The 21,552-nt window shown below is 39.3% G+C and overlaps 1 long non-coding RNA gene across 1 annotated transcript in view; it reads right to left on the bottom strand.

Annotated features, from left to right (window-relative positions):
- Positions 1-3,639: 3,639 nt before the first annotated feature.
- Positions 3,640-21,552, bottom strand: part of LOC120302640 — a 39,893-nt gene continuing 21,980 nt past the window's right edge. Inside the window, exons 2-3 of the long non-coding RNA XR_005555183.1 lie at positions 17,370-17,551; positions 3,640-7,237 (exon numbers count right to left, since the gene is read on the bottom strand). This is a non-coding gene — a long non-coding RNA (uncharacterized LOC120302640). The remainder of the gene's footprint in view (positions 7,238-17,369; positions 17,552-21,552) is intronic.

Below are 21,552 nucleotides of genomic sequence, written 5' to 3'. Positions count from 1 at the left end.
TACAACTATCGTTGCTGGGGAGAATTTCAGTAGTAAAGATGAATGTTCTACCAAAGTTTCTTTTTTTGTTTTAGATGATAACTATTTTTAAAAAGCATGCTAATTTGGATGAGTGGCAGAAGGGTATCAATAAATTTATTTGGGGTGGGAAGAAATCAAGGGTAAAGTTTAAGATTTTACAAGACACTCGAGAAAGAGGTGGACTTAAAGTACCTAATTTGAAATTATATTATGATGCGGCCACTTTAACTTTAGTAAGTGATTGGCTTAATTTAATAAGTAAAAATATTCTTGCTCTTGAAGGTTGGGACTTATTATATGGTTGGCATGCATATTTAATTTTTGATAAGAAAGTAGATCTGGTTTTTAAGTCATGCTTTACTTCGAGTCTGGAAGAAGTATTATTATAAGTTAAATTATAAAATACCCATTTGGGGGATTCCTGGACAAGCAATTCAGGGGGGTTCTAAGGGGGTGAATTTTGATAATATTTCGTATAAAGAATTACTTATTTGGTCGGGTACTGATTGGCAACTAAAGTCTCCAGATTTGTTAAGGCAAGAAAATATTTTACAATCATGGTTTCAATATTTGCAAATAGTGGAGAGGTGGACCTTAGATAAGAAAGTGGGAATCACTTTAGCAGATGAAAATTTGGTAATTCAGATTAAAGATCAGAAATATGCTCATATTAAAAGAATTTACAATGAGTTAATAAAATTGGATTCGGAAACAGAGTTAGTAAAAGATTGTATGATTAAATGGGCCCAGAATATTCAGGAACCAATTTTATTGGATTTATGGGAGGTAATTTGGATTAGAAATGTTAAATTTACGCAGGCTCAAAATTTGAGGGAAAGTTTTTATAAAATGTTTTATAGATGGCATCTGGATCCTAAAAAGTTGTCTTGTATGTACCCGAATCTGCAACCTAAATGTTGGAAGTGTGGGTGCTTGGATGCAACTTATTTTCATGTTTGGTGGACCTGTAAAAATATTAAAGCCTTTTGGATTATGATTTGGTGGAACATTCAAAAGGTTTTTAAAAGGAAGATTAAGTTTACTCCCCAATTATTTCTTTTGGGTATTTTTGTGGATTTTGATGCTAAAGAAACTATTTTAATGTTGAATTTAATAACAGCAGCAAGATTATTGGTGCGTCAATATTGGAAGAAAGACTCTCTGCCTTCCTTAGAAGAATGGGTATTTAAGGTTTCTAATTTAGCAGAAATGGCTAAAATTTCTGCTTATTTAAAGGATCATTCACAAGAGAAATATGTTATTGTATGGAGAAGATGGATAGAATATGTTCAGAAGAAATATGGAACTACAAAGTTTCATTTATTTTATGAGTAATGGATTTATTTATAAAATTATGATGTTAAAGTTTGAAGAGAGTTAAGGATTAGTATGATTTTGGTTATTGTGTAATTAGTAAACTTAAGTAGATTATGTTTAATATGTTTGTATAACCCTGTACTTGGCTCTGGGAAGTCGGGGTGGGGAGGGGGGTGGGGGGAGGGGTGGGGGGAGGATGGGTTGGAGGTTAAATAGGTCAGATAAGTAGAAATAGTTTTATTGTATATAATATTGATGTTTCAATTTGGAGAGAGGAATTGCTCAGGCATTTCCCCTGGACTGCATCCGGAGTGAGAAGATAGGAGGAAGGGGAGAAGCAAGTAGGAAGGTTGAGGAGAAGGAGGAGAGGGGGAGAGTGAGGAAGAAGAGGGAAAGAGTGAGGAAGAAGAGGGAAAGAGAGAAAAGGTTAGAGGGTGGATGCGGTTTGGGGGAAAATGGGTGAGCAATACCGAAAGTTGTGTGTATAAACTTATTCTATTCTTTATCTGAAGTACTCTTTATGAATGTAATGAAAAATTGAAAATAAATTTTTTTTTACAAAAGGAGGGCTTGAGAAATCATGCATGCCCCACACAGAAGTGCTCATTTGCTTGCCCTCCTGGGCTCCCTGGGACAAAGCCCTACTGTTGCAGGGCTGCAGAAAGTGTCCTTTCCTTGGCAGCCATTCAGGGGGTGTCCTTTCTGCTCCAGCTGGCACCAGGTGTCCTGGTTGAGACCCCCTCCAGAGTGGTGGCAACTCCTGTGGGCCCCTCACTGCTGGCTGCACCTTCGCAGCCTGCTGCTAGCTATGTGCCATGGAATGCTGCTGCTACTGGCCATGCTGGCACTCAGTCCCACTCTCCACCAGTTCCTTGGGGACTGGCTGGATGCCAGCAATGACTCCAACCCTGGCAGTGGAGAGCCCAGTGGTGGTGGCTGCCCCGATGACACCAGCTCCTTTGCTAGCACCCAGCCAGTCCCAGGGGAGCTGAGTGCAGAGTGGGCATGTAAGCCAAGGACCAGTGTGACCAGCAACAGAATTGACTCCACAGCTCACAGGTGACTGCAGGATAGTGGGTGCAGCCTTGCAGTGAGGAGCCTGCAGGGATTGCCACTGTTATCGAGGGGGGCTTGGCTCAGACACTCACTGCCAGGTTAGCTATGGTGGCCTTGGGGCAGAGTGGCAACCAACCCTTCCCACCTGGAGGGTGCAACAGTGAGGGGGCAGTGGGCATGGTAAAGCTGTGTAAAGCCCAGCAACCTCCCTTTGGGGGGGTGGCACAGTGCTGCACTACCTTGGGAAGGTGTACCTGGCAGGGAAGAATGGCCCAGTTTTCCCACACAGGAATCGCCGCGTCCTCCACTTTCCAGCACATAGCCTTTTGAAAAAGCCCACCACACAAGGCTGCTGCTGGCCCCAACCAGTGCTCTCTCTGATTACCCTGTCCAATGGGAGGGCAGAGACCCACCTCTTGCTGCATAAATTGGCTGTAGGGTGTGCGGTGAATTGTCCTGTGTGGCAAATCAGTCCAGGCAATTTATGTGGTGACGAATCGCCCATGATGAAGCAGTGGTGAAGGAGCAGTGGGTGAGGAGTGGCAGGGGAGGGTAGCCCATGGTTGGTTGGCTGGGGTGGGGGCAGGGTGAAGCAGCTATGTCCATTTTTCCTAGACCCATATTCTGTGGTCATGTGGTTCCAATTTGTGATCTTCCTAGGCAATCTTCAGTAAACATGTCAATTGGGGAAACTGGATTTGCTTAATAACTGTGAATTGCTTAGCAACCAGGATAAAAATTTCATTGGATCCAGTCACATGATGACACACTTTATGACCATCTTATGCATATTCCAACTTTGGTCATTTGTCAAGGACTATCTGAAATCAGAGTTCATTAGATCTTTGAATTGCTGTCTTTTTTAGATTGAATATATTGAAATAATTAATAACTCTAAAAGACAGAGAAGAAATAGCACTCAGCTGAAGCTAAGTGCTTCAGTTGTAAGTGTTGAAAGAAAAATCTTCATCAGAGTCCAGTCCAAGCTGGGAATAAACAAACTGGAGGCTGTTTGGAAAAAAAAGGTTCTTTATTGAGTTATAGAACCAGACAGAAATGTGACTCTGGAGCAGCTGACCACATGATGCTGAGAGTGGTGGATTTTTATATCTTCTTTGGGTTTGGAGTTTTTCCTGTTCCTGTGGCATGAACTTTGACCTGAGCTTTTGAGAGTGTCCTTTTGGTATTCTGATGGCAGTGGGTTAATCCTATTATGTCCTAAAGAACATGTCCTGCTTCTCTGGAGCTGTGGCTGATGGCTTACTCCTGTGTAGGATTTTTTTGGGCGAGGGGTTACTGGTTCTAATCCTATCACTCTGCTGTTGTTAGCTATCAAATCTTGCCCAAAGGATTTCAAAAGATCCTGTCTTGAATGGGTTTCTACAGGTAATATTTGCTCATGAATAGGGCCTCAGTCTTTCTGAATGGGATTATCAAATCTGCATTTCTACAGAGCTGACCTCTGCCTGGGACTATTAAGAAAAACTGGGCCTGCTTTTCTGGCTTTAAGATCCTTTGGGGAAATATAATATTCTGCCTTTTTAATATTCCCCAAAATATTTCATTCTCTGGGGGAGGGAGGTGCTGTCTTCCTATACAAGAAAAGTATGTCTGCAAAAAATCCAGTGTTTTGATGGCAAAAGTCTAATTTGCCTTGCAGATTTAAGGGCAGCAATTGGTGGATTCTTTTATTTCATTTCTCAATATCACTTGTCAGGAGAAAAAAAAAACCAGCAGCCACCAATCACTCTCTTTAATGTGTAGAGGAGTGGGTTTTTAATGACTATGGCCAGATGTCTGGGGTAAAGAGTTTCACCACATAAGAAGTTGTTTGAGTAATAGGAAAGAGTAATGGATCTTAGGTGTGGAGATACTTTTTCTGTGGACTGGCCACTCTTCCTGTTTCTGAAGATTACTTTATCAGTCTTCTGGAAAAGCACTAGAGCTTTCTGTTTAAACATGATTTTTAAGGGTGCTATACCCATATACACAAAGTCAGTTTAATCAGTCACACAGACACCAGAAAGTATAGGCTGAAACAGGAGGAAATTTAACTGATACATTGGAAAAGCACTTTCTCCTTCATCTGAATTCAGTGCCAGGAATGTACCTGTTACTGGTATGGGATGAATCAGGAAACTTAAGGAGATATTGCTCTTGTTGGTAACCCATGGAGAGCTCAAAATGGAATAGACAAAACACTTCAGCCTCCCAATATCCCCAAATTATAAAAACAAGCAATTGAAAAGGTCTTGACAAAAACAGTGGAAACTTTTAAACATATATTTAAAACAGGTTTAGTGCTCTTTCAGAATAGTGCTACACCATTGTACATAAGAATCCTATACAATTCTGCATGATATACAGATTTAACCTGTACAGACACCATTCCTGGCCTCGTTGCTGAGCATCATAAAATGGAAGTACAAGAGCAGCAGGGTCTTATATATATATATATATAAAACGAACAAGCATTGTCAGCTATAAGAAAATGTTGCAGTAATTCTTGGTACAATCCTATACCTACCTATCCAGAAGGAAGATCCATTAAAATCAATGGGATTTATTTACAGTGAATTTAGCAACCTTTCTTGGTTACATTCACATCTATAATTTCCAGCCAATGTGGCCTAGCCAAGAATTCTGGATTTGCAATCCAGCAGACCTGAAGTTTGCCAGTGCAAGGCAACCAAAAACACCCATTTCCATTCCACTTACTTTAATCCTCAGATGGACAGCTTCAACACAAGTGGGCTATCTTTCTTGTAGTACATTATAGTCAGTAGCTAACCTATTGCATTATCATTGCCAATAATACACATGCTAATCAATTTTGCCCCCAAAGAACAAAGTCTGCATTTCTATTACCTGTTGTAAACTTTTACAACAGTTTTGTACATAAATCAATATTAATAGCCTGGAATTGCAGAGGTAAGGTGGATCTTAAAAAATATTTTTTCTGGTACTTCAACCTTTGACACTTCTCACATTGGAGAAATACTGCAGAGCAATTAGCAATGATAGGCTGCCTTTCTTTCATTGGTGGTGTGGGGGGAAGCAGTTGCTTAAACAGTAGCCCTTGTTGAGATAAAAATGGTGATCAGATCGATTGTTGGCAAATGTGGCTGATGCAAATTTTATGGGGAGCGGGAAGTATAGGCTTTTCTCTCAAGATAATGGGAATAGTCTTCTCTTCTGTTCTAATCAACTTCTAAGTAGTGGAAAAGGAGATAGGATATTTTCCATGCCTCTTAAAACAGAGGAAGGTGGTAGAGGGAGATTTTTAATCTAATCTGTCAGCTTTAATAAGCATTCCATGTGTATGGAGAAAAAAGGCAGCAAGGAGAGGGAGTTTCTTAAGAGCTCTTGATTAAACAAAAGGCAAATTTTCTTGCATGTTGCAGGGACAAAGTTCCTGTCAACTATTAATCATAAACACAACTAGAACACCATCAGACATAGCACACAGCAAACAAAGTTTAGGACAATGTCCTTGTGGTCTAGCTTCTCCAACTGCATTATTATAATTGTTATTATTGTTGCTGTGATCATTATTAGACTTAAAGTTTACCTTTCTGCCCATAAAGTACCTTTAATTTCAGGATGGTGTTATAGCCAGGATTTTATTTATATTTATTTAAAAGACATGTCCATATTAGGAATCACAACCTTTGGTAGTTCATAATACAAAGTAACATAAAAAAACAAATCCTCAGTCCAACAACCACAAAAACTGTTTTCCAACATAAAGGAATTTTTCAGGGCATCAAAATGAGGAAGGTGGATAAATCAACATACACTAATCCTTACTGACTAGAAAATGAGCCCTGTTTTGATCAGAACTCCCTATTCTTCTGGGAAAGACTAGTGTGTGTGTGTGTGGGGTGGTGATGGTTATCTAAGCTTGCAGTCTTAGTTACTTAACAGAAGAGTCTGCTAGAGCCCTTGCTTCCTTTCAATAAGAACATTTGTACAATTAAAATGTTGGTCATCTGGAAGGTCTCATGGAATGTGTTTTTATTTGTATTTAGTATGTTATATGAGCCCAGACTATTTGGCAAATCATGGTTTATAGTTTAATATGTTTTGGAAACCCCACCATCTGTGATTTATTCGATAGTGGTTACAATACCAGAAATATTTGATAAGCCAGCCAGATTTTTTGCAGATCCAAAAAATTATATGGCCAACAGACCTGGCCAGTAGGTTGCAAAAGATTCCCCTGCAAATTAACAGGAAGAGAAACTTTGTCTCTGAACAGGTCTATTCTGCATTGGTGTTATCAGTCTTATTCAGAGAGTTCAGACTGACATATCCATGTCCCTAAATCCCTTTTCTTTCTTCCCAATGCAGCTGCAATATTTATATATTTTTATATAACATATGTGATTCTAATAGTTTTAATGTTATTGAAAAGAGCTTTTACTTAGTGCCATTAAACTATGAATAACTTATTTAATAATACCAGTTTCAAAGTTGATGCTAATTTCTTAGAAGCTGATTAGTAGACATCATGTGTATTACCTCATTACTCACAATGAAAATTTGATGATTCACTTCTTTGTGTAATGATATCCATCATGTGACTTCTCCCCTTGTTCCCCCTGCAGTCATCCATGTTCATACAATGTTTCAGTTGGAAGTTCTTGCAATGAAGGAAGAGCTCCAGAGAGAAACCTTTTATTAAGATCATGGCAAAGAGATTATGTTTTTCCAACTAGCAATAATATACTAATATTCTGATTGACTTTAACACTTCTACTCTCAGTTGCAGTGGCTTGGCAATAGAACTGGGCTGGTGCACAGTTTGAAGGACTGATTGATCATCTTCCATCTTCATCATCTGAAAGAAGAAAAAAGAAAGTTGCTGATCAGCCAAAAACAAAGCAGCTCAGCAATCCACTATGAAATTGCCATTTGGAGCAATGATCAACCATTGAAAGGAAAGGGGAATGCTAAGCACTGGAACTGGGAATGTCACTAGATTGGAAAAGCACAGTAGACTAACTGCTCAGAAGAGACTTACAATAGTTTAGGATGAAAAAGAGTAGCTGAGCTCAAAATATAAGTGAAGTGTGATAGATTGTACTCAGAGGATTGCATCTTGTTTAAAGCGAAGACTTTGGACAGGCTGTTCAGTTCCTCTTGCCCCATCATTCCCAATGTTTCCTGTGGTTCACAGAAGAGTTGCAGGCTTTGAAAAGAGTTAAAAGACACTTAGAACAGGGCTTTAAAGTACCACCTGTGGTACTTTGCCATGTGGCAGTGGTACTGACCATCTTAGAGAAGTGTAGTGGGGGAAGGGAATGAGCCGAAGCGATCCAAGCCTGAGGGAGAGGCAGCTGCAGCTGCAGGACTGTCTGGGCTGGCAGAAGCCCCAGGAGCCAGCAGGGCTCCAGCTGATTGGCGCTTCCGGAAGCAGCACGGAGCTGGAGGTGAACTGAAAAAAAAAGAGGAGGAGACATACTGGAGCAGCCAGCTAAGCCCAAGGAGCAGAAGATTGGCAGAGATCCAGAGAGCTCTCCCTGTGTTTCTATTGTGGAAAGCCTGGCCACATAGTCAAGAATTGCCCTACTAAAACTCCAAGGAGAAGCAACTGACAGCCCTGCAATGTCTCTACCACTCACTGCCTGGACAACAAGCCCCAAGGACAGAGAAATGAGAAATGACTCCCCCCCTCCATGAGCTCAGGGGCAACATTTAGGTAATTTGAAGAATCTGAGGCAAGGAAACCTGAAGAATAAAAAAAAAAATCAGAATTAGCCTGACAGCAAGATATGACCTGGAAAACAAGGAAATTACAGTTGTGGTTGAAGAGCGGAAACAAAGAGAAAATAAAATAATATGATAACTGAATAATGCAGTTTCAGCAAAATTCACAGTTTGGAGCAAATCAGCATAATTTCTATAATGATGAAAGTGGATATGGTTCTACCACAAGTGAAAAATCTGATAAAGAAAATACTCTGAAATTTTGGAAAACTTGTGGGAAAATAACAAGAAGCACAATGTGAATGCAAAGTGGATCAAGCAGGTTGAAAGCACTATAAAAGTGCTGGAATGGAAGATGTTCACATAACAACAGAAATGGTGCAAAAACAAGCAAAAAAGGTCAAGAACTGGAGTGCCCCTGGTTTAGATGACATGCATGGATTCTCATTGAAATCACTAACAAGTTTGCATGCAAGATTAGCAAACTAGTTGAATCAGGTTCTGAAAACACCAGAAAGCGAAAAATGGCTAAAAACTGGAAGAACTATTTTGATTCAGAAGGATGCAGAAAAGGGAAATAAACCTGAAAGTTACAGGCCAATCACTTACCTGCAAACAACATACAAATTACTTACAGGCATTATTGCAAATCAAATTTATGCATATCTGGAAAACAAGGATTTGCTGCCAGCACAACAGAAAGGGTACTGTAAAAATTTAAGAGGAACCAAAGACCAACTGATGATTGACAAACTGATTTTGAAGAATTCATAGAAAAGACAAATAAATTTGTTCATTGCCTTTGATCCTGTTCAACACAGTTGGATTGAGAAATGCTTAAACATTTTTGAAATTAGCAGCAACACTCAGAAATTCCTGAAGACTTCATGAAGTTATGGCAAATTAAGCTGATGGCCTGTGGAGAACTTGGTGAAGTTGAAATCAAATGAGGACTCTTTAAAGGTGACTCATTGTCACTTCTGTTATTTGTACTATCAATGAAGCCACTAACAAGCATTTTGAAAAAGACAAACTATGGCTATGAATTGGCAAAAAAAGGTCTGAATTTTTCTCATTTGCTTTACATGGATGATTTAAAATTCTTTGAAAAAACAAAAGCTGAATTAAGCTTACTGATGAAAAGCACTGAGGAATTTAGCAGGGACATTGGAATGCAATTTGGCATTGATTAACATGCAACTATTGCTGTTAAGGCAAGAAAAATTGTTGATCATGATGGATTCAAATTTGATAATGAAGAGTTGATAAAAGAAGTAACACCAGAAGAAGGGTGCAAGTACTTAGGAGTTTGGGAAGCTTCTGACCTGTTGCTCAATCAAATCAAGGAAACTACTTTAACAAAATACATAAAGAGATTCTGGAAAATCTTGAGATCAAAGCTGAGTGGAGGGGATATCATAAAGGAAAATAACACCTGTGCAGTGCCTGTAATATGATACTGGAATAATTGATTGGACTCAGATAGAACTTGATAACTTGGATTGAAAGATAAGAAAACTAATGACAATGCACCGTACTCTGCACCCAAAAAGTGATACTGATTGATTGCAATTGCCTAGATCTCAGGATGACATAGGACTCTAACAGGTGAAACAAACTGTGGAAGAGAAAAAACACAGCTTAAATGACTACATTAAAAAAAAAAAAGCAAAATAGCCTCTGCTGAAGGAGGTGAACAAAGGAAACCTCTTGAAAACAACAAGATTGAAAGCAGAATATTGAAAGGAAACCAAATGAGCATCAAGTTTCTAATTGGAAAAAGAATCCTATGCACAGTCAATATCTGAACAACCCTGAAGGAAAAGTAGATACAAGGCTAACATGGAACTGGTTGAGATCAGGGGTTCTGAAGAAAAAAACTAAAGGCTTCATTTTGGCTGCCCAATAACAAGCTTTGCAGACCAATTCCATGAAAGCAAAAATTCAACATATCAGTAACAACAGCAAATGTCACTTATGCAATGAGAAAGATAAAACAGTGGCTCACCGTATCAGAGGCTGCAGCAAAATTTCATAGATTGATTATCTACAACATCATGTTTGAGTTCCCAAAATCATACACTGGAAGCTTTGCCAGAAATGTGGGTTCAAATGCAGCAAAAATCACTTGGAACACCAAGTTCTTGAAAATGAACAGATCAAGATCCTGGAGAACTTTCAGATTAAAACAGACAGATAGCTGGCCCAAAATACACCTGGCATCACTATGGTGGAAAAGGAAAAAAATCTGGTTCATTGATATTGCAGTACCAGGTGATGCATGAATTGAAGAGAAACAGCTAGAAAAAATAATGAAATATTGTGATTTACAAATTGAAGTTGAGTAATTATAGAGGTAGAAATCAATTGTTGTACCAATAAAGCAATGGAGTATACCCATTGCTTTATACACGGAAATCTTGAATTTATTAGACCTGAAAAGCCACCGTACTCGGAACTGCCTATATACTCAGATGTTACTTTAACAGCTCTTAGGTCTTTGGTTAGGACTTGAACTCTTTCATTTTTACCAGTCCCAGACTGTGAATCGAACTGAAGATTAAATCAATAACAACAACAACAACAATAATATCCCAGTGAGCCACCACCTTGACATAGTTGTGGGGCTTGTGTACTGTGAGGAAGATGAGAACTATGCCAGAGGTTCAACCATACTGGACAGGTCTCATCAGAGGAGTCAGACAAAGAGTGTCTCTCTCATAAAAAATATGGTGAGACATAAATTTCAGGAAGCCATACTGACTCAAATGTTGCCCGGGTTAAGAAGGTCCGCACTAGATGTTGGAGTTCCTGGATATCTGGTGAAAAATGGGCTACAGGGCTCAGGACTGTTGGCTGAGCAACCAGGGCCAGCAGCTGTAGAACTACTGAAAGAAAAGGTGTTTCTCTTTCACAAATATTCAGTGACTGAAAACAAAGAAATAATGATCTGTTATTGCAGATCAGGTCCAACAAAAAGAGGATATCTGAAATGAATGCATCAGTTCTGGAAAGAACAACATCCAGAATCAGAAATAATAGAACAGAGACTAGCAGATCAACGTCGATTTATAATACAAAATAAAGTATTCACAGAAACCTAATTGGACAAACTGCAAACGTTTACTCAGGGCAAAGAAATCAAAGCCTTACTGGAAGTAACTCAGAATGTAGAGGCAAACCAGGGGGAGTTGGCAGTAGAGGAATCCAGCAGAGATATACAGCTGTTTTCATTTGGAAACCAGACACCTCTTCCTCAGAAATAACAAAGCCCTCTAACTAAAGAAATAAAAGAATTGAAACAAAGAATAACTGAGCATCTAGAACAGCACAAAAACAACAGAATAAGGCTGCCTACTGTGAAGCTTGTTCCAAAGAAACAGCTAGCACAGGCATTAAAAGATGCAATATTAAGTATCAGCACCAACTCACTGCAAGAAACAAACCAACTAATGTACAGCACAGCTAAAGTTATGACTGAATACCTGGGATGCAAAATCAACAAAGAACAAAAAAACCAAAATGATGCATCACAAAAATGGAAGGTTAGACTGTAAAATAAGACCAGCAAGTTAAGATCAGATGCAAGCAAGCTAGAACAGATGAAAGAAAAGAAGCTGAAGAACAAGAAGACCAAAGAATACCTAATCAAGAAATACCATTTAGAAACAGGGAAGATCAAGGGAGCACTGGAAATAATAAAGCAGCAAATAACAGCTATAGCCAGGAATATCAGCAGACTACGAAGCTTGAATTGCAAATTATAGGCAGAACTTCCAATTTCAATCCAATCAGAAATGTTTTTACTAATCCATCAATGGAGAAACTGCAATGAATCAGTCGGTACCTGACAAGGAAGAAACAGTGCAGTTCTGGGATCAGATATGGGATAACCCAAAGAAATACAACAAGGATGCGGCTTGGTTAAAAGAGGTGGATGCAAATAAAACAGAAGTTGAAATGAAAGAACTAGTAATAACAGCAGAAATAGTAGAGAAAAGAGCAAGGAAGATCAAGAATTGGTCAGTACTAAGTGAAGATGAACTGCATGGTTTTTGGTTGAAAAATCTAACTGTTCTGTACCAACTCATTGCCAAGCAGTTTCAACAACATACTATAGGAAGAAATTGAAAAATGGCTAACAACTGGGAAAACCTACCTGATAATGAAAGATCCAGGCAACTACAGAAGAATGTAAAGAAAGAGAAGAAAAAGTTGACCAGCAACAAGGGGGATGGATTCGGTTACAGTGGGGATGAGTATACAGTTGGAAGTTTGAAAGGTAAGTTTAGGGATAGATTGTCCTGGACAAAATCTATGTGGTCACTGGGAGTTGAAAATGACTTGGTGGCACATAATCAGTCAAACAGTCAATCAATCAATCAAACAATCAAACAAAATTATATATCACAAATATTTGTCAGTGATAATTAATTTGCTAATAATTGTTATTCCATTTTTGTCTTTCAGAGTGACATCCTCCTGGCACTTCTTGAATGAGTGTTATGATGTTCAGAAGGTGATTTATGGCCTGCACTAAAACAAGGAATGTTTATAGAAGCTGCATTAAAATCTGAATCCATCTTTAAGACTTCTCCAAATGTTTTGGTGTGATGGTTCTACAAAATTATAACCACCGGCAACTAGTTTCACTTATCTCAGTTGGGGATCTAATCCAACTGAAAAGGTTCATGCAACAAAAGTATTACTGTATTTACTTAAACTTTAAATGCTGAAGGTACGGTCAGTAGTGCAGGTTTGTATCACTGCTAACAACAGAAAGTCTCCTTATATTAAGATACATATAAATGGCTCTGCAATGAAATGCAGAGAGGAAGCTGCAAGAATTGAATGCAGTAGAGGTAAGTTGGACAAAGGAGCTTTCATTTTAAGGCTCACCAAAAGTCTGTAATAGTGTGTGCATCTATTAAAAATATTTGTATTCATAGGCTAAATTTTTAAATTTCCATTGCAGTGATATGAAGACACTGATCAAAAAAGTCATGAAATACTTTAAGGATTGAAAAGTATGATAAAATTTTGTTCTTCACTGATCAAAGATGGAATATTAATACCTTGGCAAACTGCTTCACCTGTTTCCAGTTCCAACCAATTCAGTAGGCGGAGCTTCTGATTCTACACTGTATATTACAAAGGACGCAATCACCAACTATTGATTATTTAGAATTATATTTGAAAAATAATGTTTATCACTCTGTTATGTATTAAGCAATTCAAAAGTTCTGTTATAAAGAAACGGTAATCTGATTACTTTATTTGAATGATAGACTAAAACATATAAGGAACGGTTGCTAGAATTGGGTATGTCTAGTTTAACGAAGAGAAGGACAAGGGGGGACATGATAGCAGTATTCCAATACCTCAGGGGCTGCCATAATGAAGAGGGAATTAAGCTATTTTCCAAAGCACCTGAAGGCAGGACAAGAAGCAACGGGTGGAAACTAATCAAGGAGAGAAGCAACCTAGAACTAAGGAGAAACTTCCTGACAGTGAGAACAATTAATCAGTGGAACAGCTTGCCTCCAGAAGCAGTAAATGCTCCAACACTGGAAGTTTTTGAGAGGAGACTGGACAGCCATTTGTCCGGGGTGGTGTAGGGTTTCCTGCCTGAGCGGGGGGTTGGACTGGATGACCTCCAAGGTCCCTTCCAACTTTACTACTATTATTATTATTATTACTGTCTGTCTATGTAACTTTAAGCCTGTTGTTTTAGTCAGGAATGACTATTTTAAACTGATTGGCCGCTGCCTAGTGGCGGTCCGTATAAATATAAGTCAGGCAGCTGCTAGAGCTTGCTTCTGTGAGAACCTAATAAAGAGCTGTTATTTCAACTCCGTGTTTTCAATGCCTCACTGTTCTCACTACACAACAGTGGCGATGAAGATAGAATTATGCAGCTAGGAAGAAGAGAGCTAAGTCACTAAAGGGGTAAGACAAGGCATCAGCACCCTGGTTGGAACAGCGTTCCCCACTTCTACCTGCCAGTATGCAAACGCTGAAGGTATTGCCTTCCTAAGGGACCCGTCCCTAGGAAATTCACAGAAGGCCTAGCAGCATAAGGCATTGGAGACACCGAAACAGCCAAACCATGGCCAAAGTCAGCAAGCTTTCAGAGTTCGACGTAACGCACCCCGAATGATGGAGTTCGTACGTCTCAAGAGTAGAAAACTACTTCAGAGAGAACCAGGTCAGAGAAGATATCTTAAAAGCTGCAACTTTGTTGTGCATGTGTGGCTAAGCCACCTTTGATATAGCGGAGAACTTAGTCACTCCTGCTTCATTGGAGTCAGTCACCTTCACTGACTTGAAATGAAGACTCAAGGAGCACTTCAAACCAGGTCTGTCTATTATCGCATACAGACATGCATTCAAGATGAGAGAGCAGCAGCCAGGTGAAACCATTGCTGAATTCGTGGCTGCCCTATGCCAAGAATCTCGGATCTGCGAGTTTCCCAACCTAGAGGACAGGCTCTGGGACCGACTGGTATGTGGCCTGAGAAGCAGGGACTTACAACAGAGACTGTTTGCTAAAGAGACCCTGACATTCCAGGATGCACTGAAAGAAGTGATGGCAGAAGAGGCCGCAGGTGAAGCTGTCAAGGCTTTACATCTCTCAAAGAATTTCTCCAGCTAGATGGCTGTGCTTCATGAAGAATCAGAGAGAACAGAAGACCCAGACGTTGACATTAAGATTGACCGGGTGCAGAAGATCCCAGAAAGAAGGCAGTGGCCGCTTGACAAGGCAGTTCCCTTTCCTAGCTGTCTTGGGTGTGGTGGACGACACCAGCACTCAGAATGCCAGTTCTGCGCAGCAAACAAGGTCACATCGCTACCGCCTGTAAAGGTTGCCAGAGGGAATTGCCTCGCGAAGAATTCCCCAGGAGAAGTAATGGGGCCTCAGGGCAGAATTGAGTAGGATATTGCTCCAGAAGGAGGAGCATCCTCAGAATTGGAGCCCGTCGCCCCCTAAAAGAAAAGCTTAGATTAAAAGTCAAGCTGCAAGGAGTTCCATGCACCATGGAACTGGACACTGGATTAGCTGTGTCTATAATCTCTTATAAGACTTTTAACTTCATCTGCAAAATGGCGGAAAATGAGTCAGACTTGTTTTGACAGATTTTCAAAACTCCCGTGTAGTAGTTAAAGGAGAAGCTATGATAAATGTTATTTTCAAAGAGTTTGAGGGTTCCCTCAGTGTCGTGGTAGTGGAAAGCCAGTGAACAGGTCTGATCAGCCTAGACTGGTTTTATGCCCTGAGCATCCATGTGACTGGCATTAACAGAACCCAAACAATGGATTTGGCAGCTGTCTGCTAGGAGCTTGCGGATGTATTCAGTCCCACCTTAGGGAAGTACAAAGGAGCACCAATCGCTCTCCACCTTGATCCAAGGAATGCCTGCAATTCTCCCTTTGACTTTGGTCTGGGAGCCTGTAAAATAGCTTTGAGCTTTGAATCAGCTGGGTGTATTCCAGTAGCATCGATCCGGAAACCTAAGAATTCTGTGGAGTTGACTCCAATTTGACATTTTCCCCTTTTTAGCTTCATCCCTGCTTGGCAGAAGTGCTGAAGCACAGCCCTTAAACGTTCTGCAAGTATCTCCGCTGATTCCCCAGCTATTAAAATATCATCGAAGTAAGGGCACACCCCTGGAATGTTTTTTAACATGCGTTCCATCACACTCTGAAAGAGCCCTGGGGCTACACTGAACCCAAACTGCAGGCAACAAACCTGGAATGCCCTTCTATGGGTAACTATTGTTTGAGCCTCAGCAGAGGCATCATCCACAGGCAGCTGCTGATAAGCCTGTGCCAGGTCCAGCTTTGCAAATAATTTGCAAATAATTTGTAAGGATGCCAAAATGTGGCTAACTACAGGTACTGGATACGCATGCTGCTGCAGTGCCTTATTAATAGTGCACTTATACTCAGCGCAGATGCGCACCTCTCCATTAGGCTTGACCAGTGTAACTATGGGGGTTTCCCACACATAGCTGTCAATGGGTTGCAAGACTCCCTGTTGAACGAGCTTATTTAGCTCTGCATCAATCTTGCCCCTGCCAAATTCAGAGTCAGACCCTGCAACTGCTGCACGCATCCTGTCAATCCAGGACTTGCCAGAATCTCCCCTTCACACAGGGGATGTGGCTGCTGAGACAACCTCCGACAAAACTCTCAGCAGAGTTATGAACTGGGTGCTGAGAGGGTGGCCAGGAACCAGTCCTGCAACAGAGTTTCAGAGCTTTATTAGAAGACAGGATGAGCTATCTGCACACAAGGGATGTATTCTATGGGGGAGCAGGGTTGTAGTCCCACACATGCTCAGGGAAAGAGTCTTAGAATCTCTGCATGAGGGACATCCTGGACTAGTCAGGATGAAGACACTCGTGGGAAGCTACCTGTGGTGGCCAGGGTTGGATAAAGATATTGAGGCTCAAGTTAAAGGATGCCAGGTTTGCCAACAGTCTAGACCTGAAATGCCTCAAGCCCCAGTACATTGCTGGGAAACTACGCAAACTCCCTGGTCTAGGATTCACATAGACTATGCAGGACCCTTCCAAGGACAGGTGTTCCTCATTGTAGTGGACAGTCACTCAAAGTAGCAAGTAGCTTGAGGTAGCACCTGTCCCTTCTATGACTACTGCCAGGACCATCCAAGAACTGCGCAGAATCTTCTCCACACATGGCTTACCCGATGAAATCGTATAAGATAATGGGGCACAATTTACTGCTGCAGAATTTCAGTCATTTCTAAGATCTAATATGATTAGACACGCCACCTCTGCCCCTTTTCACCTGGCCTCTAGTGGCCAAGCTAAAAGGATGGTCAGGATAACAAAAGAAGCACTCAAAAAACTAACCAGGGGCGATTGGCATCAGAGGTTGGCAGACTTTTTGCTCTGCCAACACACTACTCCATGCACCAACGGGTTGTAGCCCAGCAGAGCTGAGATGGGGATGTCGGCTGATCACGAAGCTGGACCATTTCCATCCAGACAGAATTGCAACAGAGACAGCGCAGCCCAAGCCCCTGAGGAATTTGCGAGTCGGTGACCGAGTTTGGGCAAGGAACTATGGTCAAGGGGCACTGTGGGTGATAGCTGTGGTTTGTAAGTATTCAGGACCACTCTCTTACGAAGTGGTCCTGGAAGATGGGCACATTTTGCATCGCCACATCAATCAGCTGCATCAGCGGCAGGCTAATCTAACTCTTGCCGCCAACCAAGAGGAGAGCCGAGGATTACCTGACAGCGGCAGTGCATCTCGATCTCCAGAGTCCGGTGCGACTCAAAGAGACATGCTGGATGATTCAGCCATGGGTGGGTCGCTTCCGACTGAAGGAACAGTGCTCGCAGACCAGAGCATGTTGAAGGACTTATCTCTCAGCCTTTCAGGAACTGCTCCGCTCACCGATGGGTGTACAGGTCTATCCAAACAGACGAACCGAAAGAAGATCAGTCTCCTTTGGACAGGCAGTTTAAAGCAAATTAATGCATTTAACTCCTGTGTGTAAGTATTCAATTTGTCCTCCAAGCCAACCTGACTCAGGTTATTTCTTGGAGATATTAAATGTTTAGGATCTATGAGTTAAAGAAAATATATAGATTGCAATAATCTGCTTAGATTTAATAGCTGTTCTCCAAGTTATGTCAGATATAGTTAACGATATGCTCTATTTTTAAGAACTAAATGTAATTCATCTTATGAGTGTGAATTTGTGGCAAAATGAGACCAGTTACAGAGGGATTTAACCAAGTAAATGGTTTTCTTTATCTGTTATATAACAAGCAAGAGGTAGAGCTGAAAGACAACAGTGAGAAATATTATTATAGAAAGAATCTAGACACATTCAGGAAAGACACAGTGACAGAGTAGTATTCAATTTACCATTTAATTACATATCTAAAAGGATTCATCGATACTGTTTTCAAGTACTGTGTTTTGGTCCAGGATATCCCTAGAAGCCTCTCATCCTAGGCTATTTTTTTAATGGTTGGTTGAGATCAAGGAGTGTATTAATTTTATTTAATTCCTTAAGTGCATTTATATATAATTCTATGTAAATAATAATACATTAACAAAGAACAAAGCAAAACCATCAGAAAATTGAAAAGAAAATTTGGGGAATATCAGACATAAAAATACAGAGGACTCTTTAGCTAAAAATTGGTTACAATATCAACGTATCACATTTTTAAGCACACATTTTAATCTTTATAGCTAAGGGCCTTAAATACTCTTACTCCTACAGATGTTAGCACATGGGTATTTTCTCTTTTTCATATGATTAAATGGCTGAGTTTTGTATTTTTAATATTGTCAACAGTTTGAGTGGAACCATATGCTTTGAATGTCATATATATTATGCCTATGTGAATTATCTTTTTATTCTTTTTCTTCTAGTGAAAAAGTTATGGTTAGGGTTTTTTTTAAAGCATTAGCACATCTTGGCATAATTTGTGTAATTGGAAAAAAATGATATTATTGCCAAACATTTGTATGGAATACACAGCAGCACTTTTTATTTTGTTAAACTCTATTCAATTTTTGTGGGCTGTGCTCACATGTATTTTTAATTAGACAATAGACTTTTCCTAAGTTTCTTATTCTTCTGAGTTTGTCATAACTCAAAAATGTTTTTATATATCATTTTTTCCTGCTTTTCATAATGATCAGTTTCCTTTTGCATAACTCTATTGTTTAATACAGGTCAATGTGTTATTTTGGGTATTTTATTTGTAATTTTACTGATGTATACATATGTAAAAATGTTCTACCATTCATAGTCTTCTTAAGAAGAGGTTTTTCATGAAACATTTGAAACATTACAGTCAACTCTTCTATGAAGTATAAGGTTGTACAAGGGTTTTATTACATTTACTGTGTAATGCCTTTGTTGTTGCTGCTACACAGTCTTCCTAGTGAAATAGTTTATAAATTCATAACTACAAAAATAAAAACATGTATATGGACTTCTTTCATTTGCACAACTTTACAGACATTAACTTGTAAAGCCCTTCATAGCTTTATGAAAATACCCTTTCCCATTTATCCCTGCTAAGTTCCAAGTAGAAAAACACACAAATTAATTGGAATTTACCTGGACTTTTGCTTTGCACTCTAAGCAAGGCTGCCTTTGAAGAGCAGTTGGAGAGAATATAGAAACAATGCATTCTTTTTATGGTAACACCTGAGTTAACTTCTGTTTTCAAATTTTATTAGAAGTGCTAGTTTTAACGTTTAATTTCTCAATGGTTTAGGATTACCTTCCCAAGCACAAAGCTGACCAATCACTTATATGGGGGTCAATTCACTTCTTTCTCTTGGCTCTTCCTGCATTTTGGACAGCTCCTAACAACCTCTCCACATCAAGTGGGGATCTCAATAGTTAATACATTTATGAGAACTAATTTGGTGTTGTGGCTAATGGCACCAGGTTTGAAATCTAGAAATGAAGAGTTTAGCCCTGCCTTAGCACAAGCCAATTGGATGACTTTGGTTCAGTCACTTTCAGCACTAGGAAGAAAGTAGTGGCTAACTTCTGAAAATCTACATGCATTTGTCTGGGCAGTCCCCACAAGCCAAAGATAATTTAAAGATGCAAAGAGTAAAAAAAAAAAAAAAGTTTAAATATATAAATAATTGTTCAAAAATAGAAATGAAGGACAGTACAATTGTAAATAGCTATTGTTAAGATAAAATGGGAAGATTGTATTTGGAGAGCAAAGAAATATTAAAAAGTACAAAGACAATGAAATAATTATATCAGAAAGTTTACAGTCAGATGTATAAACTCGTGAGTTATATAAAATGTTTTTCTCAGACTGGGTGCAATTTAAAAGGAAAAAAACACTGATACTTCTGAGAGAGTACAACTGTTAGATCAGCCTGAAACTTGTTTTAGCCTTCAATTGCCAATAAAAAATTATTGCACACTAATTAACATCTGTACTTTATACAGGCTGATGAAATAAAATTTCTAGGCAAATTCTTTTAATTTGTCTTTGGTGGTCCATAATATGGTGGAATTTGTCCCACAGAGGAAGAGTTAATACATAAAATATTAGCATGTGCGGAAATGGACAGGCTCACAATGATATTAAAAGATAAATGTGGATCAATTTATTATGAAACCTGGGATAAATTTTACCACTGGAGGAATTTGAAGAGGACGGTCGGGATTAAAGATGAATGTTAAGATAGAAATATATGTTATTTTATAACAAGTATTGTATATAAAACTTAGATGTATATGTAGAGATGAAGAATTGATTGTAAAAAGTGGAATAATCTGATAAGAATGTATATACTGGAATGTCACGTCAAATCCAATGTTTGTTTGTTTTTAATTGTATTATAAATAAAATTTGAATAAAAAAATATGGTGGAATTTAAAATTTCAGAGGACTCACTAGCATCATACCTCTTTTCCAAAAGAGATCTATTTAGCCTTATATTTAGCAATTATTTTATTTTTTCAAGAAGAAAATGGTAAATATTTTTCTTCTGCTGAGTTTGAGTCAGTGAACAGTATTCAACTAATTCAAAATACAAAGAGGGAGTATAACAATAAGGGGTTCATGGGACAAAATATGCAAAATAAAGGAAATAAGATTGCCACCACTATTATTAATTACTAACTTGCTTTCCTCTAGCTTTTATTTGGAAACCCAGGGTTAGAACCAGACTTAAGACAGCCCCAGCAAAACCAATCACACTTATTATTACTGTTCAAAGTCCCATTCATTTTAATCATTTTGCTTTAAGTGTGGAATGAATCTTCATTTCTGGGAAGATTGTGTTTGAAGTTGAAGCTGAAATTTAATTCAGCCTTCTTGACCCCTGGACCATCCTGACAAATAGGTCATTGGTTGTTGCTTCTCAGTGGTCTTGGTCTTTTGCTGCTACTGCTGAGTGCAAGTCTGGCTTGTCATAAGGCCTTTTTCCTGATCTTATTGTGACTGAGCGGGTCAGTCAAGTGCATGGCCTAGACCTGGATGGATGCAGAAGGTTCCTTCCTTTTGAGAGATATGCCCATCTGAATTCTGAATGTAGCCAAGGCAGATGGTGGTGGTTATAGAGTTATTATCATCCAGGAAGCTTACAGTGATGCTGTCTTTCAGATCCTCTATTTGTGAAGATAGGTTCTAGGAAACAATTAGGACTGGTGCTGATGTACTTCTTCCTTGCTTGAGCTGTTTGATTCTATTACTAGGTTGATAGTAGAGTTTCTTAAACTTATTGTTGTGACTTCAATTTGCATTTCCATGGGATGGACTCTGAAGTGGTTCATGAGTTCATGGCAATCATGAATTTAATCCATATCTTCAAGAGAGCAATGCACACATAGATGGCTACACATTGGATTTGGCCTTCACTTTAGGGAAGTTGCAACATGATCTAATATTTGAGGACATTAACATTTGC

Source organism: Crotalus tigris, unplaced genomic scaffold, assembly GCF_016545835.1.
Source record: "Crotalus tigris isolate CLP2741 ecotype Arizona unplaced genomic scaffold, ASM1654583v1 scf7180000024437.13266115, whole genome shotgun sequence".
Classification (NCBI taxonomy): Eukaryota; Metazoa; Chordata; class Lepidosauria; order Squamata; family Viperidae; genus Crotalus; species Crotalus tigris.
This window is presented reverse-complemented; position numbering and strand designations above follow the sequence as displayed.